The 25,581-nt window shown below is 40.8% G+C and overlaps 1 protein-coding gene across 5 annotated transcripts in view; it reads right to left on the reverse strand.

Moving 5' to 3' along the window:
• JADE1 (jade family PHD finger 1) overlaps positions 1 to 25,581 on the reverse strand; it is a 171,850-nt gene that overhangs the window by 82,873 nt on the left and 63,396 nt on the right. The window contains exon 1 of one of the 5 annotated variants that reach the window (XM_081021924.1): positions 20,262 to 20,387. The exons of the other annotated variants lie outside the window; for them this stretch is intronic. The gene's annotated coding sequence lies outside the window, so the exon portion shown is untranslated. Of the gene's footprint in view, positions 1 to 20,261; positions 20,388 to 25,581 lie in introns of those variants that run through there. 5 annotated transcript variants of the gene reach the window in all.

Here is a 25,581-nt window from a genome sequence, read left to right on the forward strand (position 1 = left end):
GCAGGATGGAGGAAAGCTGAATACAATGATATCACATCATACATTTCTTAAGGAGGCAGATGTGAAAAAAAAGGTTAGCAGCTGCTACCCATCCAGACTGTAACATCGACTTCAGCGCTTAGCATCACGGGATCTAAATAATTTGGATTTTACATCTTTTAGGCCCACATATGAGTTTCAAGCATCTTGGCTTAATATTCTATTCCAGTATTTTTTAATACAGAATTTTTCCACACTGGCATTAGCTTGTACATACACAACACATTTTTGTTTTCTAATACTGTCAGTACAGAGCTACCTTTATCACCATTTTCTCCAAGGCTAATAAACACTTTCTCTCAAATCCTCAAGGTGTTGCCCAAGGCTGAATGAATGCAAGGCACATGTCTAAAAAAGGGCATGCTCTTGCCACACTGGAGATGACTATTACTCATTTACTCGTTTCTTCCTATTTTTAGTTGGTTGTTACTTTAGCACCCCCTCTTTTTTAAGATTAGTACTCTCTTTTAAAAAATGTTCACCCCTTCATCTGCGAAGATGTCACCACAGTCACAACAACCATGTCCCCACACACTCAACCTCTAAAGGTTTTTTGAAATAACAATTTTCCTTGTCCTTCTCCAACTTTCCCTTTTCCCCATCTGGGCTTTCGTGGTACAGGAAGGGAAAACATGGTTGCACTCAGGTCCTGCTTGCCCGCTCCCACAGGCATCTGGATGGCCACTGTGACAATAGGATGCTGGACTAGATGGGCCATTGGCCTGATCCAGCAGGCTCTTTTTATGTTCTTACATTTTTGCTTGGTGAATGATAGCTGAATGTGTTAAAGGATTCTTTTAAATAAATGTACTTATATATTGGGAGGAAGAAGTTTTTATTTAACTGCTGAAGGCTCTGTTGAAGGGATGGAAATGAGGTTGGAAAATTAAAGAGGTATGAAAAACATACATATGGCAACTTTTAAAAAAAACTAAATGCTATTGGTTGAGCAGTATGTATTGATTTAAAAACAAACAAACACGGAAATTTGGTTTGAAAAGTGTTCAAAGACCACCAAGATTAGAGTGACATGGCTGTATACCCACAATATATTTAAAGCACATTTCAAATACATTTAAAACAAATGGCTTCCCCAAAAGTATCTTGGGACACATAGTTTACCCGTCAAAGAGCTACAATTCCCAGAACCTTTAAGAAACGGCAGTTGCAAGGATTCTTGGGGGAAGACATGCACTTTAAATGTGTTTTAAATGTATGGAATGTATGTAACCTATACACCACATATCATTTGAGGAAAATAGATACTTTACCTATAAAATTAATCAGTGGCTACTAGTAACTATGGCTACAAGCTACCTCAAATATCAGAAGGAATATGCCTCTTGATATTGCTGAAGATCAGGAGAGTGCTATTTCCTTCAATAGTGGGCTTCCCAAGCATCTGGTTGGTCACTGTGACAACAAAATGAGAGACTGGATAAACCTTTGATTTGATCAAGCAGGGCTCTTTTTATCTCCTTAAGTAGTTGAACAAAATGGCAATCTGCACAATGCCAGCCAAAGGATCCTGGATAACTGTACTGCTCAGATATAAATATTCTATCAGCTAAACAATCACTGCTTGGACTGATATTTTACTCTGTTGCCAAAATAATTTTAGCTTAACTGCATGCTATGATAGTACTTGCCAGTGCTAGACATCAGGCACACATGAAAGTTCCTTATTCTCCTTCACCAGTACACTTTCTTAATGAATAACTGATAAACTGCCACTGTGCATTTGCTTCATTATAAACACAATCACAAAGGACAGTTTTAACATTCCTCCAATGAATGGCAAAGTGTTTATAATAATTCCTTTCTCTGGATATTCTCTGGAGATGAGCTTTGCAAAGAAGTTTTCCAGGATGGAAATGGGCTGATTTCATAGATCCCATTCCTGACCTACTGTATATGTTTCTACCTGCCTGAAGTAAATGCCAATACTTACAAGAGTGCTGAAAGATATTAAGCGAGTTATAAAATACTTCGAGTGAGCTTCAAACTGCACATTACTCAACAAGCTTAGGTGACCCATGGAATGGCCAAGCATATGCTTTGTAAAAAAAATCCAGGTTCAATCCTTGGTATCCCCAAACAGTGCTAGGAAAGACTAGAGAGCTGCAAGTCAGTGTAGATCAAGGGAAGCCCTCCAAAATGATGTTGGACTACAACTCTCATCATCCCCAGCAGGCAGTAGGATAGTGACATAGTCCCACAATATCTGGAATATCTGGATACCACATTGACTTAGGAATAGCTTGTGGCAATTTTTGAATGCAGGTTAGTTGTTCTGGAGGAGAGCTGAGGTATGGAACCATTTGTTAGGCTAGAGGCAGCACACCATCACAATATTAGTTTAATCCTATGCATGTTTACTTGGAAGTAAGTCCCTCTGTGTTGAGTAGGGCTTATTCCCCAAGACCTATGTCTAGGATTAAGAGTAATCTCACTGAACTTGATGGCACTTCTGAGTAGACATGCAAAGGATTGCATTGTTAAGTCTTGTTACATATTTTTTTCTGTTTCGTATTTCACTTGGTTTTCAGGCAGAAGTCTAACAAGGTCCCTTTATTGTCAGTGGTGGCATCAGAAAAAAGGAGGGCCCAAAATGGGCAAAATATATTTCTAGGTGGGTGAGTTGCATCCCACATGTTAAGATATCTGAAGGAACATGTTAATGACAAGAGTCCAGCAAGGTACACACACACACACACACACACTTCCAGCACCAGAAACAAAGGATGTCCATAACCATACAGAAATCATTAAAATCATGTATGCACAGAAAAACCTTCACCACTGATGAATAGGGGGCATCCAGACAGGGACTTAATAATGTAAACAGGTCACTGGCAACACACATTTTAAAAAAATAAATTATCATATTTCTCCCTAAAGTAGTAAATCCAGATTAAAGATCGGGGGGCTATGGACTAGAATTTTGATGCCAATGATGTAGTCTGGATGCTTTTAAAAAAATGAATGAAAAATACTAGTCCCACAATAAACACCCACCTGGAAGTACCCAAAGTCAAGTATTGCTAGACCACATAGCCAATAAAGATTTGCGACAGAAATACAAAGTGTCCTTCCAGACTGGTGTTTTATGGCATGTATATTCCAATTCATGAATGAATGAATGACTCTTTATCTGCATCAGCCATCAGCCATAGCAATAAAACAACAATATGATATACAAAGAATAGAAATAAAAAGTCAATTATATAAAATACATTTTAGGGTTTCGAATCAATAGTCAAATAGTGGATCTTATTCTAACTGCCCCAGCTAAAAATCTTGCAACCTTTTGATGGCCCCTGCTCATCTTGATCTGCCAAGAGGAAAGACACTGTGGCAGTGGTTGGGTGACCCGGAATGGACAATAAAAGAGGGGTGATAACCTCATTCCTTAAGTCTTTATAAAGAGTGCAAGCCAGAAGGGCATGGGCCACCAATTCGGTACTGCCATCTCCACAGGGACATAAGCGTTTTTCGTGTGAAATCTGTTGGAATCGTCTCTCTTGTACAGCCGAGGGAAAATACATTCAATCTTGCAAGAGTAAAAGCGCGTCTATGTTTTAGAATTTCTAGGTTATGCAGATAGGGTGTCAGAGAGCTGAAATGGGAAGTTGGAAAATAGTCATACCATTGGCAAAATTTCCTTATTGTGGCCAAGTTGTTCTGACACTCGATATCATTTAGGCGCTGAAAAATTAGACTGTTTGCTTTACTAAAACCCAAAGTGAGTAGCTGTTGTGGTGATAAACCACAAGAGTGAAGTCTTTGATAGACAATTTTACTCCAGGAACTCTTGTGACAATCTTGCAGCACTAGAGATATTAGATCAGGGGGATTTGAGTTTAGGCGAAGCCAATAGTTAAGTGTCCAATGCCAGATCCGAAATTCTACCAAGAGAAGATTAGCCTCTAGGCACAATGATGTGTTTGGGACACAGGGTGGTACAGAGAAAATTTGCCTTAAGAACTTTGATTGCACAGCTTCCGTAGATCCAAGGTGAGTGCCTGTCCAAATCTGAGCCCCATATAATAACTGTGCTAGGGGTTTAGCTTGGAACACTTCCAGGACTGATGGTATAATTCCAATACATGGTTTTAACACAATAATAGTGCATTGGTGGAGGATTTATTCTGCTTTGGTTTGTTCTGTGATGCTTCCCCAATGCAATTACATGGCTGCTGTCTGGAGGAGCTGCAGTGCAGTAAAAGTGTTACAAAAATAAACCAAAACATTTGTTGTATAAGAAGCTATGGGATTTCAAGGTTGATGTAGGGTGAAGGAAAAATTGTGGTGTTTCAAAAATGAGGTTATGGAAAGGGGGCAGGCAGAGAACTTTTGGCAGGCTTTCAGAGACAATTTGAAAGAGAGGTACATGAATGATACTTGGGATGCCTTAGAACGCAATGCTGCATTCCTGTAAAAAGCAAGGCCCTCTTGAGTTATGAATGCTGGGAACTCCTTCAAGCATGGACTGAGGTGTAAATGTGTGCAAATAAACCATATTTCATAGTGACACTACAGGCTCCATTGTGCCTTGTTCCCAAAGGAAACACAAACTATGATTAAGTGCCAAGACCCCTGGAATCTTGTGCACCACTAGGCTGCAGCGGCTAGTAACAATTTTAATAGTAATGCCTCTAACCTGGCCCTGTAGCAAATTGGCAACCAGTGCTGATCTCGAGCACAGGTGTTATATGCTAACAAGGCATAAAAATCATGCTGCAGCATTCTGCACTAACTGCAGCTTCTGGATCAAGTGTAAGGGAAGTCCCACATAGAGCGGTAATCCAGTTCCAAATAACCAACATATGAACTACTATTATGGGATATGCACTCATTGGAAATGAAGCAGAGCCCCAAACCTTTTGAATGTGTATTGAAAGCATGATCACACGTGACAGCTCTGATAGAATCATGAGCACAAATCATCATGAACGTTCAATAAAAAGGACATCCCAAGGGGGCCCAAGACAATCAGAACCTTCTGGTCAGACTCTGTTATGTGGCAAGTCTAGGCACTAGGTCTCTTTCCTCCCAGTTCAATGCAGTTCTTCTTTAATATAAGGGACAAAGGTTATATCAGGAACTTTACGCTGTCTTTTTCATTACTTGTATCTCTGTGATTTCCTTCTAATGCTAAGCCTCAAATGTATATAGCTTTTCACCGCCAATTCTCTCTGCCTTTGGGGAAAAAAAGTTAAAACAAAACAAAAACAAAATAAAAGTGAAAGACTTTTCATCATTCATTAACCAGAGTAGGAAGTGTCAAGAAACAAAGTTCTTCTTGCAATCCGTAACATGGAGTGAACTTGTTTTTACAGAGTGAGGTGATACCCATTTGAGACATGTCTGTTCTGCCCCTGCATAATCAGAATATAAACTGCAGCTCTCCCCAGTAGCAGAGCCAAAATCTGATAAACTGATTGGGCAGAGAGCAAATCCGTCTGGGCAGCACTAGAAAAGATTTTAAGCAGATGTACTTTCCTATCAATGCTTGCATGAAAAGCAGTTTAAAAAAAAAGGCACTACTCGCTCTTTTTCAGCCTCTCTCTACTGTTAAGTGTAAATACGCTTGCTTTCGATATGGTGATTATTGCAGAGCCATTTCCTCTTAGCACCTGCTTATTTTAGCACCAAAGATGCTGGCCGCATATTCACTTCAAGTGGTTTTTAACTCACTCCAGCAGCCTCGGTTAAGGAGAAATGGGACTTACTCAAGAAATGGGGCTTGCTCTTTGTTAGAAACATTGTTGGAAATTTAATTCCCCGCCCCATTCATTTCACTCATATTTAGGTAAATCTAAATAGACACAGATTTTTACACTTCTCGGCGCATCATAGTCCTATGTAACATTTAGCTCATAACGAGAATGAAACGTCCATTTGCATAAAAGGCATTTTGTTTCCCCGCATATGGTATAACATTAGCAGCCAGCATATGTCTCTATCATTATCAACAAAGCAGTTACATTTACAGAACAAACACTGAATAAAGAATACTTATTTTCAATATGTCACTTCTTTCCAGCATGAATAAAAAATATCTAAAATGGATGCTTAAGGACAGATTCCTAATGAGCAACCAATAGGAGAGGCTAGCAGTGCAATCCTAACCATGTCCCCTCAAAGATAAGCAATACTGAGCACAAACCTACCATTAGGCTGAGTGATACAACCACTTCAGGCGGCAGGTGCGGGCGGGCAGAGAGCAGCAAATGACAGAACTACGGTATATGTGCGCCATGCTCTCCCTTTTCCCTTCCAAAACAAACCTGGCCTTCAGGTGCAGCAGAGGACACTGTCCCATTGCAAGTGATGAAGTAAGATTCACCTGCCAATATACTGTATTTTTCCATGTATAACACACCCCATATATTTTTTTTGGACCACAACAAAAAAGGGGGGGGGGTTTGCCCAGAGTTGTTGAGCTTCTTTTGGGGGAAAATTGCAGATTTGTTGAGCTTTTTTGGGGGGCACGGCCAATCAGTCTACAGCCTGCCCAATAATGCAAATCGCACACATCACCACAGCCACCAATCGTCTGCATTCTCACCTCCAAAAGCACACTCATCGCAATCACAGACGATTGCACGCACGCCTCACCACGGCCATAAATAGCCCGCCCAATTGCCGCAGCCAATCGTCAGCAGGCATTTCTGCAGCAACCAATCACACGCCCTATCGCCACTGCCAATCTCCTGCTGGCTGCTGCCACCAATCCCCCCCCCCCCCACCGCTATCCATGTATAAGAAGACCCGCTATTTTTGATTATTATTTTTAAGGAAACAATATCTTCTTATACACAGAAAAATACGGTGATCAACTTTTTTATATGGAATGGGCAAGGAGCCATCTTGTCCTTTGCCTTGGGCAGCAAAAAGCCTTGGGCTGGCCCTGGGTTTATGATTGCAGCTCTGAACCCAGTTCTAAATTTATGCATATACATGTCCCATTAAAGTCTCAGTAGGATTTCCATGTAATTATATTTCTGATAGGGGAATTCACCCAAAGAATGCAGTGGCTACTATTGCTGGTTGATTTGATTTATTACTGTATGATTTTTTTAAAAGAGTGAGTGGTTTACATAACCTAAACTGGAAAAATATATAAAATCACGTGGGGTTGTGTTCGACTAAGTCATTTTCAGAGTAGACCCATTTAAATTAAAGAACCTAAGTTAGTCATGTCAATTAACTTCAGTGAGTTTACTCTGACTGAAACCCAGATACATGCCACAAAAGAAAATGGTGTTTGGGGAAGAGAAACATCTCTAGCTGGGCTTCTACCAATATAAAAATTAGTGTGACAGTACTACCCCTTTCTCCCCTCCTGCACCCCTCCCCCAAATCTGCTCTGGAGAGAGAAGATTTTGGTGGCATAGGCATCCTGCAGGGGAGGGGGAAATCCATTCTATCCATGGCATCCAGTCTGGCAGGCAAGACACTGTTTGATTTCCCCCACAGCATTTGCATCTATCGAAATTTTGGGCAATTTCCATTAAGGTGTGTACATGAAAAAGAAAAAAGCTACAAAATGGTAATTCTCTGAATAGGAGCATCACATTCTTCTCCATGGCTTACCCAAGACATTTTGCAAAGCTGAAAATGGTTCCCTCTCTCCATCAGTCAAATTGCATAGTAACCAAAGAGTCCCACAAGCACCTCTTTCCTATCCATGACTGTCAAATACAGTAACAATAATAACAAATTAGATAGCTAACCTTTTGAAGCCTTTTTGTGACACCAGACATCTGGCCCTGTGCAGCTCATAGAAGTCCTCTTGAAAAATCCTTGATATGAGATCAAATGGTGGGGTGGGTGGGTTCATATATCTATCCAGGAATAATTTCAAAACCAGACCTACTGGGGAAACTCATCCCTTACGGCCATTTCACATCTATCTCCTCAAGCATGGGAAAGTGTCGCTTGTATTGTCATTGCTTACCATTGCAAATGTGAATGAGGTTTTTGGTATTTCCATGAAAATATGTGCATTTGCTACAATAAACTAGCTATACATCATTTCCAAGCTTGAGGAAGCCTGTTAAAATGGCAGTGGCTACCATCCTACATACACCTATGGAGGAGCACACCACACTGAACACAATAGGACTTGCTTCCCAGTAAGCATGTGCTCTACCCAATTGCTAAATATTCAGTCAACATTTGCTTACTGACCCAAAGAACCCAAGAACTAAAGGAATCACTCAGAATTACGTGTTGTCAACAACAGAAAACCAGCTATCATTCAGTAATTGTATAATACAGTAGTGCATTTTATTTGCATTCCAGGTCTGTGGGGCAATTCAGATGCACGATGATTTATAATGCAATTTTTCATGTTTTTCCAATGCTATTTTATCATTACTGGATCTTCAGCAATTACTTTATTATATGAAATGTATCCTTACAGTTATTTAGTCAAGGTCTATGTCCTAATAAGGGACGCAGGTGGCGCTGTGGGTTAAACCACAGAGCCTAGGACTTGCCAATCAGAAGGTTGGTGGTTCGAATCCCTGCAACGGGGTGAGCTCCCGTTGCTCGGTCCCTGCTCCTGCCAACCTAGCAGTTCGAAAGCCCCCCCAAAAGTGCAAGTAGATAAATAGGTACCGCTCTGGCGAGAAGGTAAACAGCGTTTCCGTGCGCTGCTCTGGTTCACCAGAAGCAGCTTAGTCATGCTGGCCGCATGACCCGGAAGCTGTACGCCGGCTCCCTTGGCCAATAAAGCCAGATGAGCGCCGCAACCCCAGAATTGGCCACGACTGGACCTAATGGTCAGGGGTCCCTTTAGCTTTACCTATGTCCTAATATCCATTTATGGAAGTGATTAAATATAAGCAATGTCAAAACTAGACACTCAACATTGAAGATAGCTGTATAACATGATAATGGCTGCTGTATCTTTATGAGACACTTGCAAAATAGTTTTGTTTTGTTTTTTAAGAAGAAATCAGTTTACCCCCTTCTAATATTGCCTGAGATACATTTTGAAGAAAATTGATTTACATAATGTTACAGTTAAGAGAAACTGAGATTTTCATAATCCACAGTTGGGAATCATCTTTATTACGACAAGCCTAAATGTTTCAAAGTCATGTGCACACTTTTGAGTTCTTCAGAACTCTCTGAATGAAATGGTATGCAAATGGGGGGGGGGGGAGAAGGAGGGGAAATAAATAAAGTGTTTTTAAAAAATAAAATACTCTTGTTCTTGTAGCTTTGATGGCTGCATTAAGCCCGAAGATGGAGATTGCAGTCTGAATTACAGAGCCATCAATGTGTACCTTCTCAAAAGTCAGTTTCACAAAGTCCAATGGACCTTACTCACAGAAAGGATACACTGCAATGGCTAACCTGTGTCCCGGCCAAGTTGTTTTTTGTTTTGTTTGTATTGAGGGGGACGGGACATCTAATTGTCCTTGCCAGCTTGGAAAGTTTTTGTAAAGCAAGCAGAGCCGCTTACATGCTCTGCGCAGCTCTCGCTTTGGAATCTGGAATGAATGCTGTTGCAACATTTCACATGTTGAGAAGCCTGCATGCTCATATTGGAATTGGAATTCATTCTGAATCTGAAAGGCAATAGTAACAACAGAGGAGAAATGGAGCCTACTAGTTCTGGCCATAATAATATCACCATGCCTCTTCAGTTAAGTATGGTGTGTATGTGGACTCAATAAATTGTCTCAACTGCTATGTGCCATACCCTAGCATGGCCTTTGCTCCTCCTTGCTTTCATTAGTCCTTAGGTGGTGCAGTGGATTAGTGCGTCTTGTTGTTAATCAGAAGGCTGGTGGTTCAAGCCCGCCCAGAGTCCCTTCCAACTCTACAGTTCTATGATTCTATGATCTGACTATAGGCATAAACAGGCCTCCACAGGAACAGGAGTAGAAGCGGCTCTGCTGTGAATATGGTGGATGAATGTCTGTGTTATTTTGAATGAAAACCAACATTGCTGAATTACATTAACACTCAGACCTGCCAGTTCTGCTGTTTTACACGTGTTCCACCTCCCTGCCATATATTGTTCCCATCCAGAGGACATCATTAATTTGGCAGTGTATGAATGATGACTGTTCACTTTACATGATTGAAATATGATTCTGATATACCGGTTGTTTATTAAATAGTTTAGTACAACATTTGATTCAGATTTTTCCCCCTCTTGTTTTCCTCCTCTAGGTGTGTCTTATGGTAAATCCACATGGGGCTTTTATGTGACACCACCACCAATGAACAATTCAGAGAGGAACATCTGAGGTGTTAAAACAGAAGCCTCTGAGACCTTGAGTATACCATAATATTTATTTTTCTGTACTTTCACAGGGATATTTGTTAACATCTCCGGATAACTGTACAAAACTTATAGGATATTGTAGGTAATTCTTTGGATATAGAGTTGAAGAAGTACTATCACAGTATTATGTAAACAACTCTGTTTCAAGAGAAGGAAAATGTTTGTACTAGCTATTGTTCTCACAAGGAAGATTTCAGATTCTGGAGAGGGAGAAAACCCACCACTAGTTACTACCCTTCTTCTTCTTCATTATTTTTCCCCTTCTCATAATTCTAGAACTCATCTCATCAAACAGAAAGTTTGAAGATTCAGGATAAAGGTAATTACTTCTCTACACAGAGCATAGCTAAATTAGGGAATTTGCCCCAAGAAGATAACAACCAACCTGGATGTATTTTTTAAAAGATTAGACAGATTTATGGGGATAAGGCTATCAGAGGCTACTAGCTATGATGTTCTGTTATACCTCACTATGCCTATGCATATCAGCTGTTGGAAATCACAAGTGGGTATTATTTTTATTTATTAAATTTCTATACTGCCATCCACCCAAAGATCACAGGGCAGTTTACAATATAAAAACAAAAATAAGATAGTAACAAACAAACAAAATACTCCCCTCCACACACACATATACACACACACACACACACACACACACACACGGTAGAGTGCTGTTGCACTCAAGTCCTGCTTACAGGATTTCTATAGACATCTTATTAGCCACCGCAACAGGATGCTGAACTAACTGTTAGCTTGACCCATCTGGGCTCTTCTTATTTTCTGTTCATTCTAAGACTAATTCATCAGGTAAAAAAAATTAATCTTATCACTATATCAGCACACTGGGACAAACTTCACCTGATGGAAGTTTGATTTTCTCAAGCTGCCATTAAAGGAATAGGAAACCTGCTAGAAAACAAGGACACTACAAAAGCCATCGGAATCTGGAATCAAATTTATCTTGCCTTCAAGGGGCATGAGAAAGCTTAGGGGAGCCTCTCCTTTTTTGTATCCAAAGAATATTCCAGCCTGAGTATTTGTCCTCTCTGTTTAGATGGTTAAAATGCTAATTCCCAGCTGCCGGCAGTGTGAAGATCTGTCCAAACAAAACACTCCAGGTGATGCAAGTCTAAAGTTTTCACACCAAGCACTGTTCTTTATCTAGGGAAGAAGGAGCCGCCTGCAACCAGAGTGACATTGACAAACTTCAGAGTACACAAAAGGGCTCCTTTGCAAGCAACACCAAGCAATTTCAGAAGGAAAGCCAACAGTCTGAACCAGCAGCTCTCTGCTTCGCCCTGTTTTTCGTACATTCTGTCTGGGGGGGGGGGGGACCCTTCTGGATAACAACACAGCCACAGTAATCCTGTCATTAGCAGCCACAGAACTGTCACATCAGTAACTCTCAAGTGGGTGTCAGCTACAGCCCTTTACTTCAGCTGCTTGCTTCATTGGGGAGAGTTTTCTTTGACTGCCAGCAAAGGGACCATGTACATTAATACATACAAGCTCTCCAGAGCACACATAAACAAAACAGTCATGTACACTTTGCTAAATGGGCTGCATTTCTATTTTCTATTTTCTTTTTGCAGCCAGCCCAAACGAAGCCTACGTGAAAAGCCCTGCATACAAAGCAGTGTGGGATAACTTGCTTGTAATCTGTCATGTACGATAGAGCAATTGCCACTCACTTCACTTACCCTATTCCAACACTGGGAAATAGATTATTTTTAGACATGCTTTGTACACAACCTAGCATTCAAACTGGGGACAACCTACACCCCAGTCTCCTGTGGATTATGATGAACATTTTTGAATATAATGGGGAAAGTCCTTCCTTCTTACAATATCATCTTTTGTGTCAATATTAGTGCAAAACAAGCAGAACTTGACTGTTCAGCATCACCAAGTGCTTTTTTATTCTCCACTGCAAAAACATTTTCAGTTGTGACACTTTTTTGATCGCTAGAAAGGATAAAAATGATCCACTGTGAGGTCTCTCACACACCTTGCACTGAGTTTTCTTTTTTATCAGTCATTGTTTCTCCGTGACAGTAGGATGTGTCCCATATCACATTATTTACCCGTTTCCCCATGAAAATTCTCACTGGAACAAAAAAACTATGTAAGTGTACATATGCAATATTATAACTGAAATCTGAAAAATAAATGATTGTTTATCTGACAGGAAACAGGATAAATGACAACTCTAGATGAAAGAATTTATAAATATAATGTCTTAAGAAACAGAAGAGCAAGCCAAATGATTTATATTACATATGTCCCCATGAAGCAGAGATTTTGAAAGCATCCAAAGTGAACTTCTGCAAACAAAACATAAGCCTCTTAATGGGTTTATTCTACAGAAAATGTTGTTTTCTTCACTGGAATGCTGAGTGACATCTATAGCAATCCCATTTTCTCATCAACCCTGCTTGGCTTCTGCAGTTTCTTTTTGAAACGTTTAGGCTGCAATCAGGCACACCTCAAGGCTGCTTAAATGCCATCAGCTTCAATAGGATTTAGGAAGGTTGTATACCAGATTTGCAATGCTAAAAGAACTGAAACCTAATCCTCACATCTGCACACACACTAGTGCTCCCAAGCCTCTCTGTCCAAAGCGACTGCCCACATCATCTGAGAAGACAACCTCAAAATGTCAGTAGTAAAAACACAAAGTCCATATGTACATCTGTACACACCCTTGCACACACCAAAATAGACTATAGGATATTGCAGCCAACTGGGGTTTTTAACAGACCTACAACCAAGGGACTGTCTCCAGCTCTATAAGAGAATCTTTTGCGCATGCCCTATTTTAGCCCAAGCAGGGCTGAGGAGATGGCCTGTTGCTCCAGCTGTCAGTTGGTAAAAGCCGGTGCCCTTTTACATTGTGCAGAATTTTAAGCAGCAGTCATCCTTGGAATCAGATGCAGGGAAAAGGCTACATCAGGTGGTTCCTGGGGCAACTCTCCCATGAGAGCCTCTGGAAAGGCTTTCTGCAGACATGGTTCCTACCCTAGTCTTCCCCATTATCCAGGTCATCAGAGTCCAAAACCAGGTACATGGCATTTTTCAACAGCAGCCATATACCTATGGAGGCAATCCTGTGATCTTATCATTGGTGTATGGCAAATAGTACTTGTTGTAGAGTTTGTATTTGACCTAAAGGCTTATTTACACACTAGAGGAGGGCCACTTTTGACAAGCTTGAAAAATAAAATAAAGTCACAAAACCCCAATCTCTATACATCTGTTGTGACTTCTTTCTTTAAGGCTATTTCCCTCCACCATCTTAAATAAAATCTGTTGAACCTGAAATAGAGGCTGCAAAGGTTTGTGTTGTGGTGGGACAACAACTTCTACCCACACAGACAAGTGATTTCAAGTTGTTGCAGGGTCAATATTCTGGGTCACTCACAGGTCACTTGTGTTTGCATATAACTCTTGCACGTTACTCACTCCTGTATAGCAAAACTAAAAATCCACTATGGTTTACATGATTTGTTATTCCCAGATGACAGAGAGGTGATCCTGCCATGGACAATTGACTGTCTTCACCTTCTGATTCACACTATGAAAATGTAAAGAAATCAGAGGCTGAAATTAGTCAATTTGTTGATTCCCAGGATAATCACTGGGCAACAATTTTTTACTTTTTGAATGTTGTCTAGATTTCTACAATTGATTTAGGGTATTTTTGCATTGCTGAATCAGGAAATGGCATCCGTTTCTCTCCATCAGGTCAGGTTTTTGTGCTATGTTGATTTGAAAAAAAATCAGATCTTGTGACAAAATCGATTACATTTTTGTGGCATTATCAGCTGATTTTTGTCAACACATATCATCCTAAATATGTTTTTAAGAGAAAAAAATGTTTTTCCAACAACATATATTGATTACCTGATAGAAACATCGATTACTGTAAACTGAATGGTGGGCATTGATAAAGGTAAGTACACGTAAATTGCATGTTGCTTCACCATTTTTCAAACTTCAGGGCTTGAACTTCCGTTTCTTGGAACGCCTGGAATGCTCAGCAGCAGGGAGGTCTCTCTTCAGAGTCCAACAGTAGTCAGCCATCATGACTGCGTCCCAGCGACCCTGATACCTGGTCTCCATCTCTTTCATGTCCTGATGGTATCTCTCCCCCTGCTCGTCACTCATTGAACCCAGGTTCTTAGGAAACTGGTCCATATGTGAAAATAGGTAGTGCATCTTGACGCTCATGTTGCAGCCCAGGTTTCTGAAAGTACTCAGCATGTTGTTGACAGGTTCTGCGTACTTTCTGGCCTTATTGTTGCCAAGAAAGTTCTTCACTACCAGAACAAATGCCTTCCACGCTTCCAGTTCCACTTTGTTCATTGAGTTTCCGAACTCTGCATCTCTGATGAGCTGACGGATCTGAGGACCGTCAAAGATGCCAGCTTTCAACTTCTCCATGGTCAATCCTGGAAAAGCCTGGCACAAGTAAGTGAAGCAGTCACCATCCTTGTCCAGAGCCTAGGTGAACTGCTTGATTAAGCCGAGCTTGATGTGCAGCAGTGGGAAGAGTATTCTGTCTCTGTCCACCAGAGGGTCGTTGATGACGTTCCTTTCTCTGCAAGGCACCAATTCCTCCCGCACAGGCCAGTCCTTCTTCGTGTAATGCTGAGCACGGTCCCTACTATCCCACATGCACAGAAAACATGGGTACTTGGTGAAGCCAGACTGTTGTCCCAACAAAAAGTTCACCATCTTCAGGTCAACACAAATAAACCACTTATGCTGATCATAACCAATTTTCTCCAGCACATACTTCACCGCTTCATAGTTCTCCTTCAGTGTACTCGAGTGAGCCAGGGGTATAGAGGCAAACTGGTTGCCGTTGTGTAGCAGAACACATTTCAGTGATCGCTTGCTGCTGTCAATGAACAGTCTCCAATCTTTGGGTTTGTACTGTGGCACTCCAAGCTTGAGCAGAAGCTGCTCAATATCTGCACAGTACACCAAGTCCTTCTCTTCCGAGAAAAAACGGAGGTACTCTTGATGCCTATTGCAGAAGAAGCTGATGCGAGCACTGTCAGACAGGAGGTTTTTTTCCTTCAATCTGGATGCCAACAGTTCAGCAGAGTCCTTTGACAAGCTGAGGTCGCGAACTAGATCATTCAACTCCTTTTGGGAAAATGGATGTGGAACATCATCTTCAAGAACCACTTCTTCTTCTTCATGTCCTTCAACACTTCGTCACTAATGTCAGGAAGTTCTCTGAAGATAGGCACTGGAATTTCATCACAATGAGCTACAGGACAACGTGCTGATTGAAGATCAGGATACTTGAGGCTGCTCCGGTTCTTTCTGTTGATCCCAGTCACATCAACAGCACAGAAGTAGCAGTCAGTGACATGGTTTGTCGGCTCCCTCCAAACCATGGGAATTCCAAACAAAAATAGGAACAAATTAGTCGTAAGTTGGCGCATGCGCGGGTGGAGTTTCCTATACATTTGGTTGGGCGGCTGCCCCATTAACTTAGTTTTGATCCCCCAACTTTATGCTTTGCCGCACCAATTTATGGAAGATTTCGAGGTTTTATAACTTCAAACTGATCCCTTTTCGACATAATCATCCAGAACTATTGGACCTGAATACTTCTTGTCATTAAAATAATCATTTCCAATCAAAACAATTATTCGACATGGCATTTTACCCCCACCAACTTCTTCTAAAATGCTCCACACAAGTGTACATGTGAACAAAAACGTAAACAAACGACATGTGGCCATAGCTCAAAAACTTGACCCGATTGAGCAAAACCAATGTGATTTTTGGATTCAGCGCATCAGATTTGTCCTAAATCAACTGAAAAAACACAGACAACAAATTTGTTGTTGACCATTGATTATAATCAATGGTGTAAACAGAACATTTCTAAAACAATATATCTTACTCATTAATAAATACCATTTTTAATGTAGGGATGTGTAGAACCCAATGCTCTCTTGTTAATTTTCTTAGAGCAAGTTCACTTTTTAATTGTATGGTAAGATCCACAAATTCCTACTAGGCCCTTAAATTGTACTACTACTTTGTTCAGATGTTACTGTAATTGCAAGAAACCAGGAGCAAGGGAGATTTGAGCACATGAAATATACAGTGGTACCTTGGGTTACAGAAGCTTCAGGTTACAGATGCTTCAGGTTACAGACTCCGCTAACCCGGAAATAGTACCTCAGGTTAAGAACTTTGCTTCAGGATGAGAACAGAAATCGCGCGGCGGCAGCACAGCGGCAGTGGGAGGCCCCATTAGCTAAAGTGGTACCCCAGGTTAAGACCAGTTTCAGGTTAAGAACTGACCTCCAGAACGAATTAAGTTCTTAACCCGAGGTACCACTGTAATAATTAAGAATAAACAAGCCAAAATAGACATGACAGATAAAGCATTTGCACATATAAATGCCCCATGTGTGCTATACCATATAAAACACACATACAACGAAAGTCAGCCCATTCACATGTAGGAGTTCGCAGGGAAGCAGACCACATTCCTTGGATACTCAATCATCAGCTTGCTAACTGGGCAGCAACTCTTCATCCAGGCTTTTAGCGGAGGCTGAGACACTGTGCCAGCTGTCACCTGCCACATATCTAGATTTTTGGTAACCTTAGCGGATGTTTTATACTATGCATTTATTGATGTTATTGTTTATGAATGTATGGTTTTCTGTTCTTTAACCAACCAAGCCTTATGCATACATACACTCGTACTAACACATACACCACAAAGCCAAGTTAAGTATCAGAATAAGTACATATAGAATATATTATCATACAAAATGTTTGTAAATATTCCCTCACAAAAATAGGGCAATAGATTTATTATAAGCTATATGATCTTCAGATGCAGTTGATAGCTTTTCCATCTCTATAGCCTGTTTAACCAACTTGCTAGTTCCAGAGTTTTACTTAAAGGAAGGGCCTTACTAAAGATGATTCATATATTTTTATGTGTAACCTGTCCAGGAATCATTTTGACAAAGGGTGCACCTATCAGTTTATTAAGTAAGTAAGCAAGCAAGCAAGCACACACAAACCAGCTGTGCATTTTATATGAGATGGAGCAGACATCAGACTCTTATGCAGGAAAGAGCCTTATTTTTGTCCACCTTAAGAGTTTTGGCTCTATGAACTGCCTTTCTAGAACAGATGATGGTCTAGCCATGCCAGCAAAGTGTCTACCAAAGTGGCCAGGCAGATACCTCTGAATAAAAGTTCCCTAGCAGGACATGGCAGTGAGGGCCACCACCAGTTCTGCATCCATTGCACCTCATAACACTAAGGTTCTTTTTAGCTCTCATCACTAACAGCTGTTGATACTTACTCCTTGCTATTAAAGTAATGTATGAACCAGTCCATAGTTCAACCTGTGAGCAAGGCTTGCCTCTTCTAGGTACTGACTGGATATTTATTACAGTATCTTGAAATCAGGCCTTTTATGAGTTGAAACATTCCAGAGCAAAAGTACTGGGCTGTCTTATTCAAAATACTTTTATTGTGTTCTCTCAGTAACAAACTGAGTGTATTCTCTGCGGAATGTAGCCAATAACATGCTGACCCCGTTGAAGTAAATTAGAACTTTGTTATGGCTTCACGAGAGACATGATTTTATCCATTAGTCCAAGTTCATTCTAACCCATTTTCTAAGGAGAGGTGTAGCAGTAGATTATTTATGTTCCTTAGGACAACTGAGAAGGAATTTAGCTGTGGATATGAATCATTTGTGGTCATAAAGAATAGATAGCTAATAAGAAGAATGTGGTGTAAAGATAAGGAAGCAAATTAGCAATGTAATTAGGAGATAATTAGAAGAGAGCCAGGGTGACCCAATAGATACAGAGCTGGACCTGGATTTAATCTCAGCTCTTCCATGCATTCACTGGATAGCTTTGTGTGTTCATTATCTCACAGTTTCCGCTCCCAATGGGCACAATATCAATATCAGCGACCTAACCACACAGGATTGTGAGTGGAAGCGATAAATAACGATGCCATATTGAGGGTTAAACAAGAGGTGAAGTGTCATGTCATGACCTCAAACAGAAGCATGTGGCTCAGCAAGGCAGTCCAGGGTTGCAGCACATTAGAGAGTTCCAAGCTGGCAGCTTACTCCAACAAAAGCTAGAGGCTGTCTGTGAGTTTATATAACTCTTTAGTCCAAACTACCCCTGTGGCTTCTTAAAGGGACTGGCCTAGAGGCAAACAGTTTGTGCCTCTCATGGCTTCCTGCTCAGCTTTGGGCAGATATGGAGCAGGAGATCCTTGAATGCTCCAAGGAACTGGGCTTGGGGCGGTGATGGCTGTGAAGGCCCTGAGTCAGTAGAAACCATAAAAAGTTAAAAACAGACAACAATTAATCAAAGTCACTCTCAGTAACCAAATGGTGGGGAAATAACTGTTTTCAACTCCCACCCACCCACCCACACCACATAGCTGTGTCCATGTGTGTGTGTGATTTGAGGGAGTTGTGGCAGGAAAGGAGAGATAAACCCTCTCATTGCACTGCAATTCTGATAACAATCACACACAGATCCCGATGACTGCAATTAATTTAAGAGAAACGAGAGTTATGGTTGCAAGCTACACATTAAACTAGCCTTCCCTCCAGATGTTTCAGACTATGATGCCCATCAGTTTGAGACAGCTTGACCAATGGTCAGGGATGATGAGAGATGTGATCCAAAATGTCTGGAGGCAATGAGCGTAGTTCATGAATAGCTAACCTGTGGCCCTCCATATGTTGGACTTGCAGCTCCATCATCCCTGATCACTGGACACAATGAATGGCTCTGATGGGAATTTGCAGGGAGCTGATCAAAGTAGTAGTTCAACACCCAGATGTTTCTGTAGCTCTAATCACTTTTGCCATGCTCAGGAGGGCACTGTAACAACCACAGCACAAGCACTCTTGGTACCACCACCCTTACATATTTCAGCTTTTTATGATCGGGGTCTAAATATAGTAACCTTTTGCCTATTTTATTAACCTGAAAGCTGTGATCCTACTGAGACTGTAATGTGTAAAAAGCCTATTGAAGTTTACTGGTAAGAACATGGCCTGATTTCACACAGGCTCTGTGCAGCAAAGCCTTTTTACGTGAAGCATTAGCTAATATTCAAATATTAACGTTAATGCACCAAAACAAGGCTTAATTTCTGCCAAAAGGCATAGTGTTGTTTTGCTAATAAGTGAGATATTTCTTGTTTGATTGAAACAGTAGATGGAAGGGGTATGCATTAGCATATCACCTAACAATTGACATAATGAGCAAAGAAGTATGTTTTCTGTTCTCCTTCCCAGGCTGCAGAGTACTCACTAAAGCAAATATTCAGCTAGAGTTTAATTTCTCTCTGAAGAAAATAAGAGGTTATAAACAATTAGAAAAAAAATAGTGGTAATTACTGGCGTTAATTTAAATACTTTGCTACTAACATTTATTCCTGTGAATGTGCTTCAGATTTACAAGATAAGAGGCAAGAAATTACCTTTTTTATTTCTCAGTTCTTTGTTTTTATATATGGATTTGTTTGAGCAATTCACACGGGAGATTAGTCTACTTCAGAGACAAAGGGCCTAATTCTAGACTCCTTTTTCAAGGAGTGTCTTGCCAGAGAGTCACTTTGCCACATAATCCCTCCCAAGAGCTGCATCTTGAAAACTTTCATGCCATATACACCAAGGGTGAGATAGAACTCAGGCTTGCAGGATCTATTTTGATTTTCATTAAAACCCCAAGATTTACCAACCAGATGCAAAAGTCATGCACTTAAAGAATTCTAAGTCCAGAATGTGTGAATGATGCTACCCTATAAAAGTGCCTTTGCAGACACATCCAAATTAGCCAACGGTTCTCATGAGAGCTCTGCTCACCAAAGGCTGATGATCTGCTCCATCACCAATATTCTCCACTGCCATTGGGACATGTTGCCTGCGGCTTGGATCTCCCTTAGAACATCAGGTCTTCTTGTCCTTCCTTTACCTCTTCTCTTCCCAAACTCAGAAGCACCTATACTGAGGCAGCACTGGGAAGATAATCACTGGGAAGATAATCACCTGCTGCAGCTAAACTATCACTACTATAAGTAATAACTACCAACAGCTGCCACGTGGCAAGACATGTTCTGCCACGAATAGCTCAACCTCTTTTTTTCTAATGGTAAAGCTAGGCACAGAAAACTATGTCTTTATCACACTGAAACCCCAGAATTTATTACCATCCAAGTACTACGGCCCATGAAATTGCTTTTCAGGTTACACTCATTATGTTCCATTTTCAATCTGTAACCTCATAGATTTGTGTAAAAGGGAACACAAACTATTTCCCAGGACAATTTAACAGGCAAACTGATCCCTATCAGCACAAAGTGAGATGGTAATGCTTTGATGCCATAACCACGAAAGCAGAACTAACTTTTAGAGTGGATGCTGAGCTATCAAGGGGAGGGTTCATGTTTTCAAGCTGCAGTGACAAGCCAAATTAAGTTGTATTTTAAAATACTCTGGCCTGGCCACATATCCATTAATTTAAGGGGTCACACAAATTGAAACTCCCTCGTTCCAGAATGTCACAAGCAGCAGAATACAACGGATGATAGACGGTAATGCTACTGGTAGCACAACAGAGAACTTTTCATTTCACAATACCATGTGGGGCACCCTTTACACCTGATGCTCAGTATAACTGAAAGGGCAGCACAAACCTTATAAATACTCATCTTCCTTCTCAATGAAGTGCTGTTCTTCCTGTTGCTGATGCTTGCAATGTCACCAGCTAGCATTATTACAGGAAATGTTGTTTGTCATTTTGTGTGTCATTTATTCTGATACACAATGTACAGTTAAAACACAATATGTAGCACATTGCTGCATGGCGCATACAAAGGCACTGATATTCAACCAGTTAAAGAAACGCTCAGTAGAAATCAGTGTGCAAAACTTCAGTAGCTTCCATTTATTTAAAGCATTAACTTATTGGAATTATAATGGAAAGAGAGCATTGTGCAAATGACAAAACTACTGTCACTAGAAGACACTGCCCAGACCATTGACAGAATCAAATTGAGGCCTCTTTTTTCCGAAAAAAAGTGTAATGTACTTTGTGGTAATCTTTACTCCTGAGCAATTGTGAGCTGTGTCAAGTTGCCACTGCTTTGATTGCCAAAATTCTGGCACCAAGATTTAACCATGAAATAGCAGCATAAAGAATTCAGCAGATGCTTGGAGGCAGTCAAATCTTGATGCCAGCAGCATATAAAACTAAAACAATGGAAAAGCAAAATATAAAATATAAAAACTCAACTCAACCTACTCCCAAAGGAGAAAAAATATTTACAGTAGAACTTCTACAGTACTTACAACCGCCTCCACTCGCGGATGTTCCAAGTTGCGACCATGTGGCAAACCCGCCGGTTACTTCCGGGTTTGCCACCGTTCGCGCATGCGAAGGAGTAGCGATCTCTGTTTGCGCACGCACAGAAGCAGGAAATCGCCGCCCGCACCTGCGCACAACGGCGCCTCTCCCAGCAACCTGTTTCGCCATAAGGACGGGCCTCTGGAACGGATTGTGGTCGTGAATAGAGGTTCCACTGTATAAGAAAATATCTAAGAACGTAATACATTTGGATCCACCCACTTTTGCCTCTTGCCCAGCCTCCCCACACACCCGGAAAAGATGGTCCCCAAAATGAATGTAGTGGAGAAAAGTTTCCCCACTGATGTAATGTCAAAGTAGTTTGACTGCCTTTTTTTTTTTTTTTTTTTGAAGTGGGGGGCATTCAAACTACTTTACATTAAAGGTAATGTCATGCTTGTCCATAGCGATGTCATGCTTGCCCAGAGTGTAAATCACACTAAATACATTGTTAGGACTTACTTATATTACCTGCATAAGGTAGGTTTTGCATGCTTCCAACAATGACCAGGTGTTGTTCCCACATTAGCTCCAGATGCTGCTTTTGGTGCAGAATGCAACAGCAAGGCTTCTAACTGCAGCAGCCTCCCACCAGCATATAAAGCCTTTGCTGATGGAGCTGTATGGTTTCGCTGCTGGTATACACTACACTTTACTTGGTCTTAGCCAAAAGGCTTTACAATATGGAAGTCTTTCAACACTGCCCATTGCACCATCTACATCTAACAGGCAGTGGATGCAATCAAGGCTGAAACAGTGAATGCATGCTGGCAGAACTTGTGGAAGGAATGTGTGCACAATTTCAAGGGATTTCCAAGCATTGCCACTGAGGTGGGGGACATTGTGCAAATGTCTAGGTGGATGGTGATGGCTTTGCTGGCCTCATCCAGGAAGAAGTGGAATCACTAAATGAGGGTCCACAGGTATTGACTGTCGAAGAGCTGGAGGAACTAATCAGATCAAGCTCAGAATGTGAGCATGAGGATGGCAAGCATGAGCCAGCAAGCTGGAACCTGCAGAAATTTTATCAACTCTTCCAAGTAATAAAGAAGGCAAATGATCTAATTGCATAATTTGACCCAACCACGGAACACTGCTTCAAGATCATCCATGGAATTACAGACATTCTGAGACCATGCAAGGAAATTTTTGATAAGCTCAAGAGACAATAGCAACAGTTGACCCAATCACCATGTTCCTCACAAAGGAACCACCACCAGTAGCAGCAGCAACAACACATGTGCCCAGGCAACCCACCTCTGGATCTGAACCAGTCAAGCATTTCTTTTGGCTACCAATCAACCCCTGTGGTCCTCATATCTTCTGTATCAGCATCCAGTGAGAGAGAGGAGGAGAAAGCCTAAGAGGAAGACTGGAAGCCTCATTTGCCCCACACAGTGGTGATTAAATATTATAAATCCGGTGTTTTTTTCCAGTTTTCTAAAGGGTGATCTGGCTTTACACAGCAAGCCTTCCCAGGGGCTTGATCCCAGCAATGCATACTGTTGATTTATGTGAACTGCAGGACTGAATGTTAATAATCTTTTATTGTATATTAATGTTTAGAATTACTGTACATAACTTACATTTTCTGGATATAAAGCAATTATTTATTTCTATTTTTGAAAATACTACCCAAAGCTATTATACATTCTCTTCAAATTAGAAGGAGGGCAAGCTTTCTGTGAAGGTCATATCAGAAAACAGCAGCTATGTATAACATGGTCACAGAAAAGGAATGCCAAACCAGAGAGAGCACAACACGACAAATGATGTGCAGGAGAAAATACAGGAGGGCTAACCATTTTGAGAGAGCAGTGAAGTAGAATACTAATTTTAGAACAAAACTCAAAACCAAAGCCAAGATCCTGTCATTAAAAGAACTGTGCATGTCGCAGAACAAAACATTAAGACGTAGAAGAATCAGCTAGCTTAGGGTGCATCCACATATATGTTAATTCAAAAGCCAAGCTACTATAGAAGTGTACTCACTGCCAATGTAGAGTCAAAAAGTTCTCTGAAGAACTCAGCTCAGTTCCATGTTTCCACACATTTGGGGAAGAAACTGTACACTACTGATTGGTTGAAACAATGCTGTCAAAATAATAATATTAAATGATTCTGCTGTTTAAAAGGTGGAAGGGGAGAATGGGTATTTACAGTGCAATCCTAACCATGTTTACTTAGAAGTAAGCCCCAATGAATTCAGCATGCAGCCTTGGAGATTTAGTTTGGAAATATAATGTGACCTGCATACTGTACTGTGCACATATTGGGGTGTCAATAGTGCTTCTGAATCAACAAATTGGCCCTCCATGTGAAACTAACTGGGAGGGCTAGAGTTAGTAAAAATGCAAGGTGAACACTGAGTATTTTCTATTCTTGATGAAGAGGCAATGGTCAAACAGGGAACGATCGTCACTCATGCATACAGCATCTACTCTGCATGCAGGTTGCAGATTCAGTCCAAAGCATCTCCTGTTAGGGCTGGAAATGTCCTCTGCATGAAAACTTGGAAAGCTGCTATCAGACAGTGCTGACAGTACTGAGGTATGACCCAGCTCGGTATAAAGCAGCTTCCTATGTGCCTAATATATGACAGAAGGGCTCACTCATTTTGCCTGGATGGAATTAGTGATTGAGGACCAGACTGCATATTGTGCCAAGAAGCCAGTGATTTCAATTTTTGAATACTTAATGCAGTGCAGTGAGCAAATTTGCTTCGGAGAGCATCACGAGTGTGTGAACATCTAACCATTCCTCTTCTTCCCCATTACCCAATCTCTCTCTCTCAGTACCCACACACACACACACAGATGTTACTATTTGCTCTGTGTTTTGAAACATATATTTGCCTGTATTTTCCTCTGGCACAGCAAACTTGATGAGGTTATCTATATATGAAAAACGGCATGAGAAAATGATTAGAACATCCCCATACTACTCCTCCAAGAAAATTTGCAGCACCACCTTGCCATGAGTGTACCAATTGATTCACTTTCCCTGTGAATGGAAGCACATACTGTAGCCATCCTCCTTACAAAGCAGGTATACAACAAGTCTGGAATCCCAGTAAAGTTTTGGAGGTCCATTACTGTGTGCAGTTATTGTCAGTTTGCATTTCTTAGTACAGAAAGTATTGATCTGATGTGTAGAGATCTTTCTACTTAATTCAGGAGGGTTCTGGAAGCTTCTCTGTGTGAAAGAAACAAGCAGAAGGTTCATGATGTTTGGGTTATTCCTTCAGAGAAGCTGAGTACAGCTGGCTTAAACTGGTTTTGTTATCTTTTCTGTCAAGGTCATGCTGACTTTAAAAGGCCAGAAGGAGCCTGGGTTTCACTTTCTCTTTCTATCTCTTTTCCTTCTGGTCTGGTGATTTGTACATAGTATGCTTAGTGTTAAGATTTAAACATATTATAAATTATTTTAAGTTTAAGTTAAGTCTGCTGCAACTGGATTTCTTATGGACAGTGCCAATCCTGAATGTATTGGATTTGTGACCATTATGCTCATTTGCCTTCATTAGCAATGAAGCTCTGCTGGATGAAATATTAATCGCCTCTGATCTATTTTTTGGGAATCCTGCAACGTGTTTAAGTTTTTACTCTGCTAACTATACATTGGAATCTACTCTGGATCAATATTGAGTAGAATTTCATGAAAGTTACAGTGACTAGATAGCCAGCCCACGGTCAACATTCAAGGAAGTTGTAGGATGCAGCAAGAACAAAGGCAAAAAGGAAGAATGGAACTGAAGAAAAGAGAGTTGGGTCAGGGAAA

Source organism: Podarcis pityusensis, assembly GCF_964106645.2.
Source record: "Podarcis pityusensis genome assembly, chromosome: 9".
Classification (NCBI taxonomy): domain Eukaryota; kingdom Metazoa; phylum Chordata; class Lepidosauria; order Squamata; family Lacertidae; genus Podarcis; species Podarcis pityusensis.